Consider the following 14,776-nt stretch of genomic DNA (forward strand, 5'->3'; position numbering starts at 1 on the left):
TCTTACACCCTCAAGTGTAAAGTCTGGAAACACTACCACCACCTGATAAATAATTGGGATCCAGTTGGTCCCCCTTAGGCCTGGTTCAACATTGGGATCGCAAAAGGCAAATCACAATCGCCTATGGAGTGTGATTGCATTGTTACCAAGCAAATGTGGCTCCATGTTGCAGTGCTTGCGTTTTTCGAGTCTCATTCCAGAGAATGAGAATGGCATTCTAACTGCCACCGAAATATTGCACGCAGTGCACCTGTGCGACATATGCACACCGCAGGTACTGCAAGGATTTACCACAATGCTTTGCTGAATACCGGCTATCAGCAAAGAGCAGAAACGCTCCCCACCAAAAGCACACCAAGTGTGAACTGGCCCTTGAGAGAATTTGATTGGTGATTACAAATTGTTGCAACCTGCAGTGTAGAACTCAGGGGCATATTTAAAATGATTTAAATATACCTCCAAGTTCTACTTACGGCCTTCTCCTCCCCACAGGCATACCAATCCTCACCAAAAAGTTACAAAGCATAGAAGCACAAACAAAACAAAAAGGATGCAGGCCTACAATCCTAATTCTGGAAAATACCAATTGCACTAGCAAAACCAGGCAATGCAATTTACTTGTTCATCGCCGTGCTATTGCTATTGACAAAATGGGCACAACGCAATTTTTGAATCGTAACGTGCCTAATACAAAAAGGCTCTAATTAGTTGATCCCCCTCTCAGATGGTTTATTATATTCTTTTTTGGCAGAGTACTTTGGCTAACCCAATTCGCGAAAAGTAAATCACATTTTGGCCAAAAGGATTGTAAGCCGGCCCACCATGGCAAGGTAGACTCCTAGGGCAGGTTGGGGGGGGGGAAGTGAGTGAGGTATAGGGGATGGCAGTTTTGAAGAGGGATAAGGGGGATAGATGGTCATCATGGGTACCACTCTTACACCCTCAAGAGTAAAGTCTGCAAACACTACAACCACCTGATGAATAATTGGGATCCAGTTGGTCCCCCTTAGGCCTGGTTCAACATTGGGATCGCAAAAGGCAAATCACAATCGCCTATGGAGTGTGATTGCATTGTTACCAAGCAAATGTGGCTCCATGTTGCAGTGCTTGCGTTTTTCGAGTCTCATTCCAGAGAATGAGAATGGCATTCTAACTGCCACCGAAATGTTGCACGCAGTGCACCTGTGCGACATATGCACACCGCAGGCACTGCAAGGATTTACCACAATGCTTTGCTGAATACCGGCTATCAGCAAAGAGCAGAAACGCTCCCCACCAAAAGCACACCAAGTGTGAACTGGCCCTGGAGAGAATTTGATTGGTAGCTACAAATTGTTGCAACCTGCAGTGTAGAACTCAGGGGCATATTTAAAATGATTTAAATATACCTCCAAGTTCTACTTACGCCCTTCTCCTCCCCACAGGCATACCAATCCTCACCAAAAAGTTACAAAGCATAGAAGCACAAACAAAACAAAAAGGATGCAGGCCGACAATCGTAATTCTGGAAAATACCAATTGCACTAGCGAAAACCAGGCAATGCAATTTACTTGTTCATCGCCGTGCTGTTGCTATTGACAAAATGGGCACGACGCAATTTTTGAATCGTAATGTGCCTAATACAAAAAGGGCTCTAATTAGTCGATCTCCCTCTCAGATGGTTTATTATATTCTTTTTTGGCAGAGTACTTTGGCTAATCCAATTGGCTAAAAGTAAATCACATTTTGGCTATTAGGATTGTAAGCCGGCCCACCATGGCAAGGTAGACTCTTAGGGCAGGTTGGGGGAAGGGAGTGAGTGAGGTATAGGGGATGGCAGTTTTGAAGAGGGATAAGGGGATAGATGGTCATCATGGGTACCACTCTTACACCCTCAAGTGTAAAGTCTGGAAACACTACCACCACCTGATAAATAATTGGGATCCAGTTGGTCCCCCTTAGGCCTGGTTCAACATTGTGATCGCAAAAGGCAAATCACAATCGGCTATGGAGTGTGATTGCATTGTTACCAAGCAAATGTGGCTCCATGTTGCAGTGCTTGCGTTTTTCGAGTCTCATTCCAGAGAATGAGAATGGCATTCTAACTGCCACCGAAATGTTGCACGCAGTGCACCTGTGCGACATATGCACACCGCAGGTACTGCGAGGATTTACCACAATGCTTTGCTGAATACCGGCTATCAGCAAAGAGCAGAAACGCTCCCCACCAAAAGCACACCAAGTGTGAACTGGCCCTTGAGAGAATTTGATTGGTGATTACAAATTGTTGCAACCTGCAGTGTAGAACTCAGGGGCATATTTAAAATGATTTAAATATACCTCCAAGTTCTGCTTATGGCCTCCTCCTCCTCCTCCCCACAGCCATACCAATCCTCACCAAAAAGTTACAAAGCATAGAAGCACTAACAAAACAAAAAGGATGCAGGCCAACAATCGTAATTCTGGAAAATACCATTTGCACTAGCAAAAACCAGGCAATGCAATTTACATGTTCATCGCCGTGCTGTTGCTATTGGCAAAATGGGCATGACACAATTTTTGAATCGTAACGTGCCTAATACAAAAGGGCTCTAATTAGTTGATCTCTCTCTCTCTCTCTCAGATTGTTTATTATATTCTTTTTTGGCAGAGTACTTTGGCTAATCCAATTGGCTAAAAGTAAATCACATGTTGGCTATTAGGATTGTAAGCCGGCCCACCATGGCAAGGTAGACTCTTAGGGCAGGTTGGGGGAAGGGAGTGAGTGAGGTATAGGGGATGGCAGTTTTGAAGAGGGATAAGGGGGATAGATGGTCATCATGGGTACCACTCTTACACCCTCAAGTGTAAAGTCTGGAAACACTACCACCACCTGATAAATAATTGGGATCCAGTTGGTCCCCCTTAGGCCTGGTTCAACATTGGGATCGCAAAAGGCAAATCACAATCGCCTATGGAGTGTGATTGCATTGTTACCAAGCAAATGTGGCTCCATGTTGCAGTGCTTGCGTTTTTCGAGTCTCATTCCAGAGAATGAGAATGGCATTCTAACTGCCACCGAAATGTTGCACGCAGTGCACCTGTGCGACATATGCACACCGCAGGCACTGCAAGGATTTACCACAATGCTTTGCTGAATACTGGCTATCAGCAAAGAGCAGAAACGCTCCCCACCAAAAGCACACCAAGTGTGAACTGGCCCTGGAGAGAATTTGATTGGTAACAACAAATTGATTTAAATTAAATGATTTAAATATACCTCCAAGTTCTACTTACGGCCTTCTCCTCCCCACAGGCATACCAATCCTCACCAAAAAGTTACAAAGCATAGAAGCACAAACAAAACAAAAAGGATGCAGGCCGATAATCGTAAATCTGGAAAATACCAATTGCACTAGCGAAAACCAGGCAATGCAGTTTACTTGTTCATCGCCGTGCTGTTGCTATTGGCAAAATGGGCACGACACAATTTTTAAATCGTAACATGCCTAATAGAAAAGGGCTTTAATTAGTTGATCTCTCTCTCTCAGATGGTTTATTATATTATTTTTTGGCAGAATACTTTGGCTAATCCAATTGGCTAAAAGTGAAACACATTTTGGCCAAAAGGATTGTAAGCCGGCCCACCATGGCAAGGTAGACTCCTAGGGCAGGTTGGGGGGGGGGGGGGGGAGTGAGTGAGGTATAGGGGATGGCAGTTTTGAAGAGGGATAAGGCGGATAGATGGTCATCATGGGTACCACTCTTACACCCTCAAGTGTAAAGTCTGCAAACACTACTACCACCTGATGAATAATTGGGATCCAGTTGGTCCCCCTTAGGCCTGGTTCAACATTGGGATCGCAAAAGGCAAATCACAATCGCCTATGGAGTGTGGTTGCATCTTTACCAAGCAAATGTGGCTCCATGTTGCAGAGATTGCGTTTTTCGAGTCTCATTCCAGAGAATGAGAATGGCATTCTAACTGCCACCGAAATGTTGCACGCAGTGCACCTGTGCGACATATGCACACCGCAGGCACTGCAAGTATTTACCACAATGCTTTGCTGAAAACCGGCTATCAGCAAAGAGCAGAAGCGCTCCCCACCAAAAGCACACCAAGTGTGAACTGGCCCTGGAGAGAATTTGATTGGTAACTACAAATTGTTGCAACCTGCAGTGTGGAACTCAGGGGCATATTTAAAATGATTTAAATATACCTCCAAGTTCTGCTTATGGCCTCCTCCTCCTCCCCACAGCCATACCAATCCTCACCAAAAAGTTACAAAGCATAGAAGCACTAACAAAACAAAAAGGATGCAGGCCGACAATCGTAATTCTGGAAAATACCATTTGCACTAGCAAAAACCAGGCAATGCAATTTACATGTTCATCGCCGTGCTGTTGCTATTGGCAAAATGGGCACGACACAATTTTTGAATCGTAACGTGCCTAATACAAAAGGGCTCTAATTAGTTGATCTCTCTCTCTCAGATGGTTTATTATATTCTTTTTTGGCAGAGTACTTTGGCTAATCCAATTGGCTAAAAGTAAATCACATTTTGGCTATTAGGATTGAAAGCCGGCCCACCATGGCAAGGTAGACTCTTAGGGCAGGTTGGGGGAAGGGAGTGAGTGAGGTATAGGGGATGGCAGTTTTGAAGAGGGATAAGGGGATAGATGGTCATCATGGGTACCACTCTTACACCCTCAAGTGTAAAGTCTGGAAACACTACCACCACCTGATAAATAATTGGGATCCAGTTGGTCCCCCTTAGACCTGGTTCAACATTGTGATCGCAAAAGGCAAATCACAATCGGCTATGGAGTGTGATTGCATTGTTACCAAGCAAATGTGGCTCCATGTTGCAGTGCTTGCGTTTTTCGAGTCTCATTCCAGAGAATGAGAATGGCATTCTAACTGCCACCGAAATGTTGCACGCAGTGCACCTGTGCGACATATGCACACCGCAGGTACTGCAAGGATTTACCACAATGCTTTGCTGAATACCGGCTATCAGCAAAGAGCAGAAACGCTCCCCACCAAAAGCACACCAAGTGTGAACTGGCCCTTGAGAGAATTTGATTGGTGATTACAAATTGTTGCAACCTGCAGTGTAGAACTCAGGGGCATATTTAAAATGATTTAAATATACCTCCAAGTTCTGCTTATGGCCTCCTCCTCCTCCCCACAGCCATACCAATCCTCACCAAAAAGTTACAAAGCATAGAAGCACTAACAAAACAAAAAGGATGCAGGCCAACAATCGTAATTCTGGAAAATACCATTTGCACTAGCAAAAACCAGGCAATGCAATTTACATGTTCATCGCCGTGCTGTTGCTATTGGCAAAATGGGCATGACACAATTTTTGAATCGTAACGTGCCTAATACAAAAGGGCTCTAATTAGTTGATCTCTCTCTCTCTCAGATTGTTTATTATATTCTTTTTTGGCAGAGTACTTTGGCTAATCCAATTGGCTAAAAGTAAATCACATGTTGGCTATTAGGATTGTAAGCCAGCCCACCATGGCAAGGTAGACTCTTAGGGCAGGTTGGGGGAAGGGAGTGAGTGAGGTATAGGGGATGGCAGTTTTGAAGAGGGATAAGGGGGATAGATGGTCATCATGGGTACCACTCTTACACCCTCAAGTGTAAAGTCTGGAAACACTACCACCACCTGATAAATAATTGGGATCCAGTTGGTCCCCCTTAGGCCTGGTTCAACATTGTGATCGCAAAAGGCAAATCACAATCGGCTATGGAGTGTGATTGCATTGTTACCAAGCAAATGTGGCTCCATGTTGCAGTGCTTGCGTTTTTCGAGTCTCATTCCAGAGAATAAGAATGGCATTCTAACTGCCACCGAAATGTTGCACGCAGTGCACCTGTGCGACATATGCACACCGCAGGTACTGCAAGGATTTACCACAATGCTTTGCTGAATACCGGCTATCAGCAAAGAGCAGAAACGCTCCCCACCAAAAGCACACCAAGTGTGAACTGGCCCTTGAGAGAATTTGATTGGTGATTACAAATTGTTGCAACCTGCAGTGTAGAACTCAGGGGCATATTTAAAATGATTTAAATATACCTCCAAGTTCTGCTTATGGCCTCCTCCTCCTCCCCACAGCCATACCAATCCTCACCAAAAAGTTACAAAGCATAGAAGCACTAACAAAACAAAAAGGATGCAGGCCAACAATCGTAATTCTGGAAAATACCATTTGCACTAGCAAAAACCAGGCAATGCAATTTACATGTTCATCGCCGTGCTGTTGCTATTGGCAAAATGGGCATGACACAATTTTTGAATCGTAACGTGCCTAATACAAAAGGGCTCTAATTAGTTGATCTCTCTCTCTCTCAGATTGTTTATTATATTCTTTTTTGGCAGAGTACTTTGGCTAATCCAATTGGCTAAAAGTAAATCACATGTTGGCTATTAGGATTGTAAGCCGGCCCACCATGGCAAGGTAGACTCTTAGGGCAGGTTGGGGGAAGGGAGTGAGTGAGGTATAGGGGATGGCAGTTTTGAAGAGGGATAAGGGGGATAGATGGTCATCATGGGTACCACTCTTACACCCTCAAGTGTAAAGTCTGGAAACACTACCACCACCTGATAAATAATTGGGATCCAGTTGGTCCCCCTTAGGCCTGGTTCAACATTGGGATCGCAAAAGGCAAATCACAATCGCCTATGGAGTGTGATTGCATTGTTACCAAGCAAATGTGGCTCCATGTTGCAGTGCTTGCGTTTTTCGAGTCTCATTCCAGAGAATGAGAATGGCATTCTAACTGCCACCGAAATATTGCACGCAGTGCACCTGTGCGACATATGCACACCGCAGGTACTGCAAGGATTTACCACAATGCTTTGCTGAATACCGGCTATCAGCAAAGAGCAGAAACGCTCCCCACCAAAAGCACACCAAGTGTGAACTGGCCCTTGAGAGAATTTGATTGGTGATTACAAATTGTTGCAACCTGCAGTGTAGAACTCAGGGGCATATTTAAAATGATTTAAATATACCTCCAAGTTCTACTTACGGCCTTCTCCTCCCCACAGGCATACCAATCCTCACCAAAAAGTTACAAAGCATAGAAGCACAAACAAAACAAAAAGGATGCAGGCCTACAATCCTAATTCTGGAAAATACCAATTGCACTAGCAAAACCAGGCAATGCAATTTACTTGTTCATCGCCGTGCTATTGCTATTGACAAAATGGGCACAACGCAATTTTTGAATCGTAACGTGCCTAATACAAAAAGGCTCTAATTAGTTGATCCCCCTCTCAGATGGTTTATTATATTCTTTTTTGGCAGAGTACTTTGGCTAACCCAATTCGCGAAAAGTAAATCACATTTTGGCCAAAAGGATTGTAAGCCGGCCCACCATGGCAAGGTAGACTCCTAGGGCAGGTTGGGGGGGGGGGAAGTGAGTGAGGTATAGGGGATGGCAGTTTTGAAGAGGGATAAGGGGGATAGATGGTCATCATGGGTACCACTCTTACACCCTCAAGAGTAAAGTCTGCAAACACTACAACCACCTGATGAATAATTGGGATCCAGTTGGTCCCCCTTAGGCCTGGTTCAACATTGGGATCGCAAAAGGCAAATCACAATCGCCTATGGAGTGTGATTGCATTGTTACCAAGCAAATGTGGCTCCATGTTGCAGTGCTTGCGTTTTTCGAGTCTCATTCCAGAGAATGAGAATGGCATTCTAACTGCCACCGAAATGTTGCACGCAGTGCACCTGTGCGACATATGCACACCGCAGGCACTGCAAGGATTTACCACAATGCTTTGCTGAATACCGGCTATCAGCAAAGAGCAGAAACGCTCCCCACCAAAAGCACACCAAGTGTGAACTGGCCCTTGAGAGAATTTGATTGGTGATTACAAATTGTTGCAACCTGCAGTGTAGAACTCAGGGGCATATTTAAAATGATTTAAATATACCTCCAAGTTCTACTTACGCCCTTCTCCTCCCCACAGGCATACCAATCCTCACCAAAAAGTTACAAAGCATAGAAGCACAAACAAAACAAAAAGGATGCAGGCCGACAATCGTAATTCTGGAAAATACCAATTGCACTAGCGAAAACCAGGCAATGCAATTTACTTGTTCATCGCCGTGCTGTTGCTATTGACAAAATGGGCACGACGCAATTTTTGAATCGTAATGTGCCTAATACAAAAAGGGCTCTAATTAGTCGATCTCCCTCTCAGATGGTTTATTATATTCTTTTTTGGCAGAGTACTTTGGCTAATCCAATTGGCTAAAAGTAAATCACATTTTGGCTATTAGGATTGTAAGCCGGCCCACCATGGCAAGGTAGACTCTTAGGGCAGGTTGGGGGAAGGGAGTGAGTGAGGTATAGGGGATGGCAGTTTTGAAGAGGGATAAGGGGATAGATGGTCATCATGGGTACCACTCTTACACCCTCAAGTGTAAAGTCTGGAAACACTACCACCACCTGATAAATAATTGGGATCCAGTTGGTCCCCCTTAGGCCTGGTTCAACATTGTGATCGCAAAAGGCAAATCACAATCGGCTATGGAGTGTGATTGCATTGTTACCAAGCAAATGTGGCTCCATGTTGCAGTGCTTGCGTTTTTCGAGTCTCATTCCAGAGAATGAGAATGGCATTCTAACTGCCACCGAAATGTTGCACGCAGTGCACCTGTGCGACATATGCACACCGCAGGTACTGCGAGGATTTACCACAATGCTTTGCTGAATACCGGCTATCAGCAAAGAGCAGAAACGCTCCCCACCAAAAGCACACCAAGTGTGAACTGGCCCTTGAGAGAATTTGATTGGTGATTACAAATTGTTGCAACCTGCAGTGTAGAACTCAGGGGCATATTTAAAATGATTTAAATATACCTCCAAGTTCTGCTTATGGCCTCCTCCTCCTCCTCCCCACAGCCATACCAATCCTCACCAAAAAGTTACAAAGCATAGAAGCACTAACAAAACAAAAAGGATGCAGGCCAACAATCGTAATTCTGGAAAATACCATTTGCACTAGCAAAAACCAGGCAATGCAATTTACATGTTCATCGCCGTGCTGTTGCTATTGGCAAAATGGGCATGACACAATTTTTGAATCGTAACGTGCCTAATACAAAAGGGCTCTAATTAGTTGATCTCTCTCTCTCTCTCTCAGATTGTTTATTATATTCTTTTTTGGCAGAGTACTTTGGCTAATCCAATTGGCTAAAAGTAAATCACATGTTGGCTATTAGGATTGTAAGCCGGCCCACCATGGCAAGGTAGACTCTTAGGGCAGGTTGGGGGAAGGGAGTGAGTGAGGTATAGGGGATGGCAGTTTTGAAGAGGGATAAGGGGGATAGATGGTCATCATGGGTACCACTCTTACACCCTCAAGTGTAAAGTCTGGAAACACTACCACCACCTGATAAATAATTGGGATCCAGTTGGTCCCCCTTAGGCCTGGTTCAACATTGGGATCGCAAAAGGCAAATCACAATCGCCTATGGAGTGTGATTGCATTGTTACCAAGCAAATGTGGCTCCATGTTGCAGTGCTTGCGTTTTTCGAGTCTCATTCCAGAGAATGAGAATGGCATTCTAACTGCCACCGAAATGTTGCACGCAGTGCACCTGTGCGACATATGCACACCGCAGGCACTGCAAGGATTTACCACAATGCTTTGCTGAATACTGGCTATCAGCAAAGAGCAGAAACGCTCCCCACCAAAAGCACACCAAGTGTGAACTGGCCCTGGAGAGAATTTGATTGGTAACAACAAATTGATTTAAATTAAATGATTTAAATATACCTCCAAGTTCTACTTACGGCCTTCTCCTCCCCACAGGCATACCAATCCTCACCAAAAAGTTACAAAGCATAGAAGCACAAACAAAACAAAAAGGATGCAGGCCGATAATCGTAAATCTGGAAAATACCAATTGCACTAGCGAAAACCAGGCAATGCAGTTTACTTGTTCATCGCCGTGCTGTTGCTATTGGCAAAATGGGCACGACACAATTTTTAAATCGTAACATGCCTAATAGAAAAGGGCTTTAATTAGTTGATCTCTCTCTCTCAGATGGTTTATTATATTATTTTTTGGCAGAATACTTTGGCTAATCCAATTGGCTAAAAGTGAAACACATTTTGGCCAAAAGGATTGTAAGCCGGCCCACCATGGCAAGGTAGACTCCTAGGGCAGGTTGGGGGGGGGGGGGAGTGAGTGAGGTATAGGGGATGGCAGTTTTGAAGAGGGATAAGGCGGATAGATGGTCATCATGGGTACCACTCTTACACCCTCAAGTGTAAAGTCTGCAAACACTACTACCACCTGATGAATAATTGGGATCCAGTTGGTCCCCCTTAGGCCTGGTTCAACATTGGGATCGCAAAAGGCAAATCACAATCGCCTATGGAGTGTGGTTGCATCTTTACCAAGCAAATGTGGCTCCATGTTGCAGAGATTGCGTTTTTCGAGTCTCATTCCAGAGAATGAGAATGGCATTCTAACTGCCACCGAAATGTTGCACGCAGTGCACCTGTGCGACATATGCACACCGCAGGCACTGCAAGTATTTACCACAATGCTTTGCTGAAAACCGGCTATCAGCAAAGAGCAGAAGCGCTCCCCACCAAAAGCACACCAAGTGTGAACTGGCCCTGGAGAGAATTTGATTGGTAACTACAAATTGTTGCAACCTGCAGTGTGGAACTCAGGGGCATATTTAAAATGATTTAAATATACCTCCAAGTTCTGCTTATGGCCTCCTCCTCCTCCCCACAGCCATACCAATCCTCACCAAAAAGTTACAAAGCATAGAAGCACTAACAAAACAAAAAGGATGCAGGCCGACAATCGTAATTCTGGAAAATACCATTTGCACTAGCAAAACCCAGGCAATGCAATTTACATGTTCATCGCCGTGCTGTTGCTATTGGCAAAATGGGCACGACACAATTTTTGAATCGTAACGTGCCTAATACAAAAGGGCTCTAATTAGTTGATCTCTCTCTCTCAGATGGTTTATTATATTCTTTTTTGGCAGAGTACTTTGGCTAATCCAATTGGCTAAAAGTAAATCACATTTTGGCTATTAGGATTGAAAGCCGGCCCACCATGGCAAGGTAGACTCTTAGGGCAGGTTGGGGGAAGGGAGTGAGTGAGGTATAGGGGATGGCAGTTTTGAAGAGGGATAAGGGGATAGATGGTCATCATGGGTACCACTCTTACACCCTCAAGTGTAAAGTCTGGAAACACTACCACCACCTGATAAATAATTGGGATCCAGTTGGTCCCCCTTAGACCTGGTTCAACATTGTGATCGCAAAAGGCAAATCACAATCGGCTATGGAGTGTGATTGCATTGTTACCAAGCAAATGTGGCTCCATGTTGCAGTGCTTGCGTTTTTCGAGTCTCATTCCAGAGAATGAGAATGGCATTCTAACTGCCACCGAAATGTTGCACGCAGTGCACCTGTGCGACATATGCACACCGCAGGTACTGCAAGGATTTACCACAATGCTTTGCTGAATACCGGCTATCAGCAAAGAGCAGAAACGCTCCCCACCAAAAGCACACCAAGTGTGAACTGGCCCTTGAGAGAATTTGATTGGTGATTACAAATTGTTGCAACCTGCAGTGTAGAACTCAGGGGCATATTTAAAATGATTTAAATATACCTCCAAGTTCTGCTTATGGCCTCCTCCTCCTCCCCACAGCCATACCAATCCTCACCAAAAAGTTACAAAGCATAGAAGCACTAACAAAACAAAAAGGATGCAGGCCAACAATCGTAATTCTGGAAAATACCATTTGCACTAGCAAAAACCAGGCAATGCAATTTACATGTTCATCGCCGTGCTGTTGCTATTGGCAAAATGGGCATGACACAATTTTTGAATCGTAACGTGCCTAATACAAAAGGGCTCTAATTAGTTGATCTCTCTCTCTCTCAGATTGTTTATTATATTCTTTTTTGGCAGAGTACTTTGGCTAATCCAATTGGCTAAAAGTAAATCACATGTTGGCTATTAGGATTGTAAGCCAGCCCACCATGGCAAGGTAGACTCTTAGGGCAGGTTGGGGGAAGGGAGTGAGTGAGGTATAGGGGATGGCAGTTTTGAAGAGGGATAAGGGGGATAGATGGTCATCATGGGTACCACTCTTACACCCTCAAGTGTAAAGTCTGGAAACACTACCACCACCTGATAAATAATTGGGATCCAGTTGGTCCCCCTTAGGCCTGGTTCAACATTGGGATCGCAAAAGGCAAATCACAATCGCCTATGGAGTGTGATTGCATTGTTACCAAGCAAATGTGGCTCCATGTTGCAGTGCTTGCGTTTTTCGAGTCTCATTCCAGAGAATGAGAATGGCATTCTAACTGCCACCGAAATGTTGCACGCAGTGCACCTGTGCGACATATGCACACCGCAGGCACTGCAAGGATTTACCACAATGCTTTGCTGAATACTGGCTATCAGCAAAGAGCAGAAACGCTCCCCACCAAAAGCACACCAAGTGTGAACTGGCCCTGGAGAGAATTTGATTGGTAACAACAAATTGATTTAAATTAAATGATTTAAATATACCTCCAAGTTCTACTTACGGCCTTCTCCTCCCCACAGGCATACCAATCCTCACCAAAAAGTTACAAAGCATAGAAGCACAAACAAAACAAAAAGGATGCAGGCCGATAATCGTAAATCTAGAAAATACCAATTGCACTAGCGAAAACCAGGCAATGCAGTTTACTTGTTCATCGCCGTGCTGTTGCTATTGGCAAAATGGGCACGACACAATTTTTAAATCGTAACATGCCTAATACAAAAGGGCTTTAATTAGTTGATCTCTCTCTCTCAGATGGTTTATTATATTATTTTTTGGCAGAGTACTTTGGCTAATCCAATTGGCTAAAAGTGAAACACATTTTGGCCAAAAGGATTGTAAGCCGGCCCACCATGGCAAGGTAGACACTTAGGGCAGGTTGGGGGAAGGGAGTGAGTGAGGTATAGGGGATGGCAGTTTTGAAGAGGGATAAGGGGGATAGGTGGTCATCATGGGTACCAATCTTACACCCTCAAGTGTAAAGTCTGGAAACACTACCACCACCTGATAAATAATTGGGATCCAGTTGGTCCCCCTTAGGCCTGGTTCAACATTGGGATCGCAAAAGGCAAATCACAATCGCCTATGGAGTGTGGTTGCATTTTTACCAAGCAAATGTGGCTCCATGTTGCAGTGATTGCGTTTTTCGAGTCTCATTCCAGAGAATGAGAATGGCATTCTAACTGCCACCAAAATGTTGCACGCAGTGCACCTGTGCAACATATGTACACCGCAGGCACTGCAAGTATTTACCACAATGCTTTGCTGAATACCGGCTATCAGCAAAGAGCAGAAGCGCTCCCCACCAAAAGCACACCAAGTGTGAACTGGCCCTGGAGAGAATTTGATTGGTAACTACAAATTGTTGCAACCTGCAGTGTAGAACTCAGGGGCATATTTAAAATGATTTAAATATACCTCCAAGTTCTACTTACGGCCTTCTCCTCCCCACAGGCATACCAATCCTCACCAAAAAGTTACAAAGCATAGAAGCACAAACAAAACAAAAAGGATGCAGGCCGACAATCGTAATTCTGGAAAATACCAATTGCACTAGCAAAACCAGGCAATGCAATTTACTTGTTCATCGCCGTGCTATTGCTATTGACAAAATGGGCACAACGCAATTTTTGAATCGTAACGTGCCTAATACAAAAAGGCTCTAATTAGTTGATCCCCCTCTCAGATGGTTTATTATATTCTTTTTTGGCAGAGTACTTTGGCTAACCCAATTCGCGAAAAGTAAATCACATTTTGGCCAAAAGGATTGTAAGCCGGCCCACCATGGCAAGGTAGACTCCTAGGGCAGGTTGGGGGGGGGGGGGGAGTGAGTGAGGTATAGGGGATGGCAGTTTTGAAGAGGGATAAGGGGGATAGATGGTCATCATGGGTACCACTCTTACACCCTCAAGTGTAAAGTCTGCAAACACTACAACCACCTGATGAATAATTGGGATCCAGTTGGTCCCCCTTAGGCCTGGTTCAACATTGGGATCGCAAAAGGCAAATCACAATCGCCTATGGAGTGTGGTTGCATCTTTACCAAGCAAATGTGGCTCCATGTTGCAGAGATTGCGTTTTTCGAGTCTCATTCCAGAGAATGAGAATGGCATTCTAACTGCCACCGAAATGTTGCACGCAGTGCACCTGTGCGACATATGCACACCGCAGGCACTGCAAGTATTTACCACAATGCTTTGCTGAAAACCGGCTATCAGCAAAGAGCATAAGCGCTCCCCACCAAAAGCACACCAAGTGTGAACTGGCCCTGGAGAGAATTTGATTGGTAACTACAAATTGTTGCAACCTGCAGTGTGGAACTCAGGGGCATATTTAAAATGATTTAAATATACCTCCAAGTTCTGCTTATGGCCTCCTCCTCCACCCCACAGCCATACCAATCCTCACCAAAAAGTTACAAAGCATAGAAGCACTAACAAAACAAAAAGGATGCAGGCCGACAATCGTAATTCTGGAAAATACCATTTGCACTAGCAAAAACCAGGCAATGCAATTTACATGTTCATCGCCGTGCTGTTGCTATTGGCAAAATGGGCACGACACAATTTTTGAATCGTAATGTGCCTAATACAAAAGGGCTCTAATTAGTTGATCTCTCTCTCTCAGATGGTTTATTATATTCTTTTTTGGCAGAGTACTTTGGCTAATCCAATTGGCTAAAAGTAAATCACATTTTG

The 14,776-nt window shown here is 44.4% G+C and overlaps 1 long non-coding RNA gene across 1 annotated transcript in view; it reads right to left on the reverse strand.

Moving 5' to 3' along the window:
- The window catches only part of LOC137520827 (uncharacterized), a 304,778-nt gene that overhangs the window by 274,266 nt on the left and 15,736 nt on the right, over positions 1-14,776 (reverse strand). The window lies entirely within an intron of this gene.

Source organism: Hyperolius riggenbachi, chromosome 6, assembly GCF_040937935.1.
Source record: "Hyperolius riggenbachi isolate aHypRig1 chromosome 6, aHypRig1.pri, whole genome shotgun sequence".
NCBI classification, from domain to species: domain Eukaryota; kingdom Metazoa; phylum Chordata; class Amphibia; order Anura; family Hyperoliidae; genus Hyperolius; species Hyperolius riggenbachi.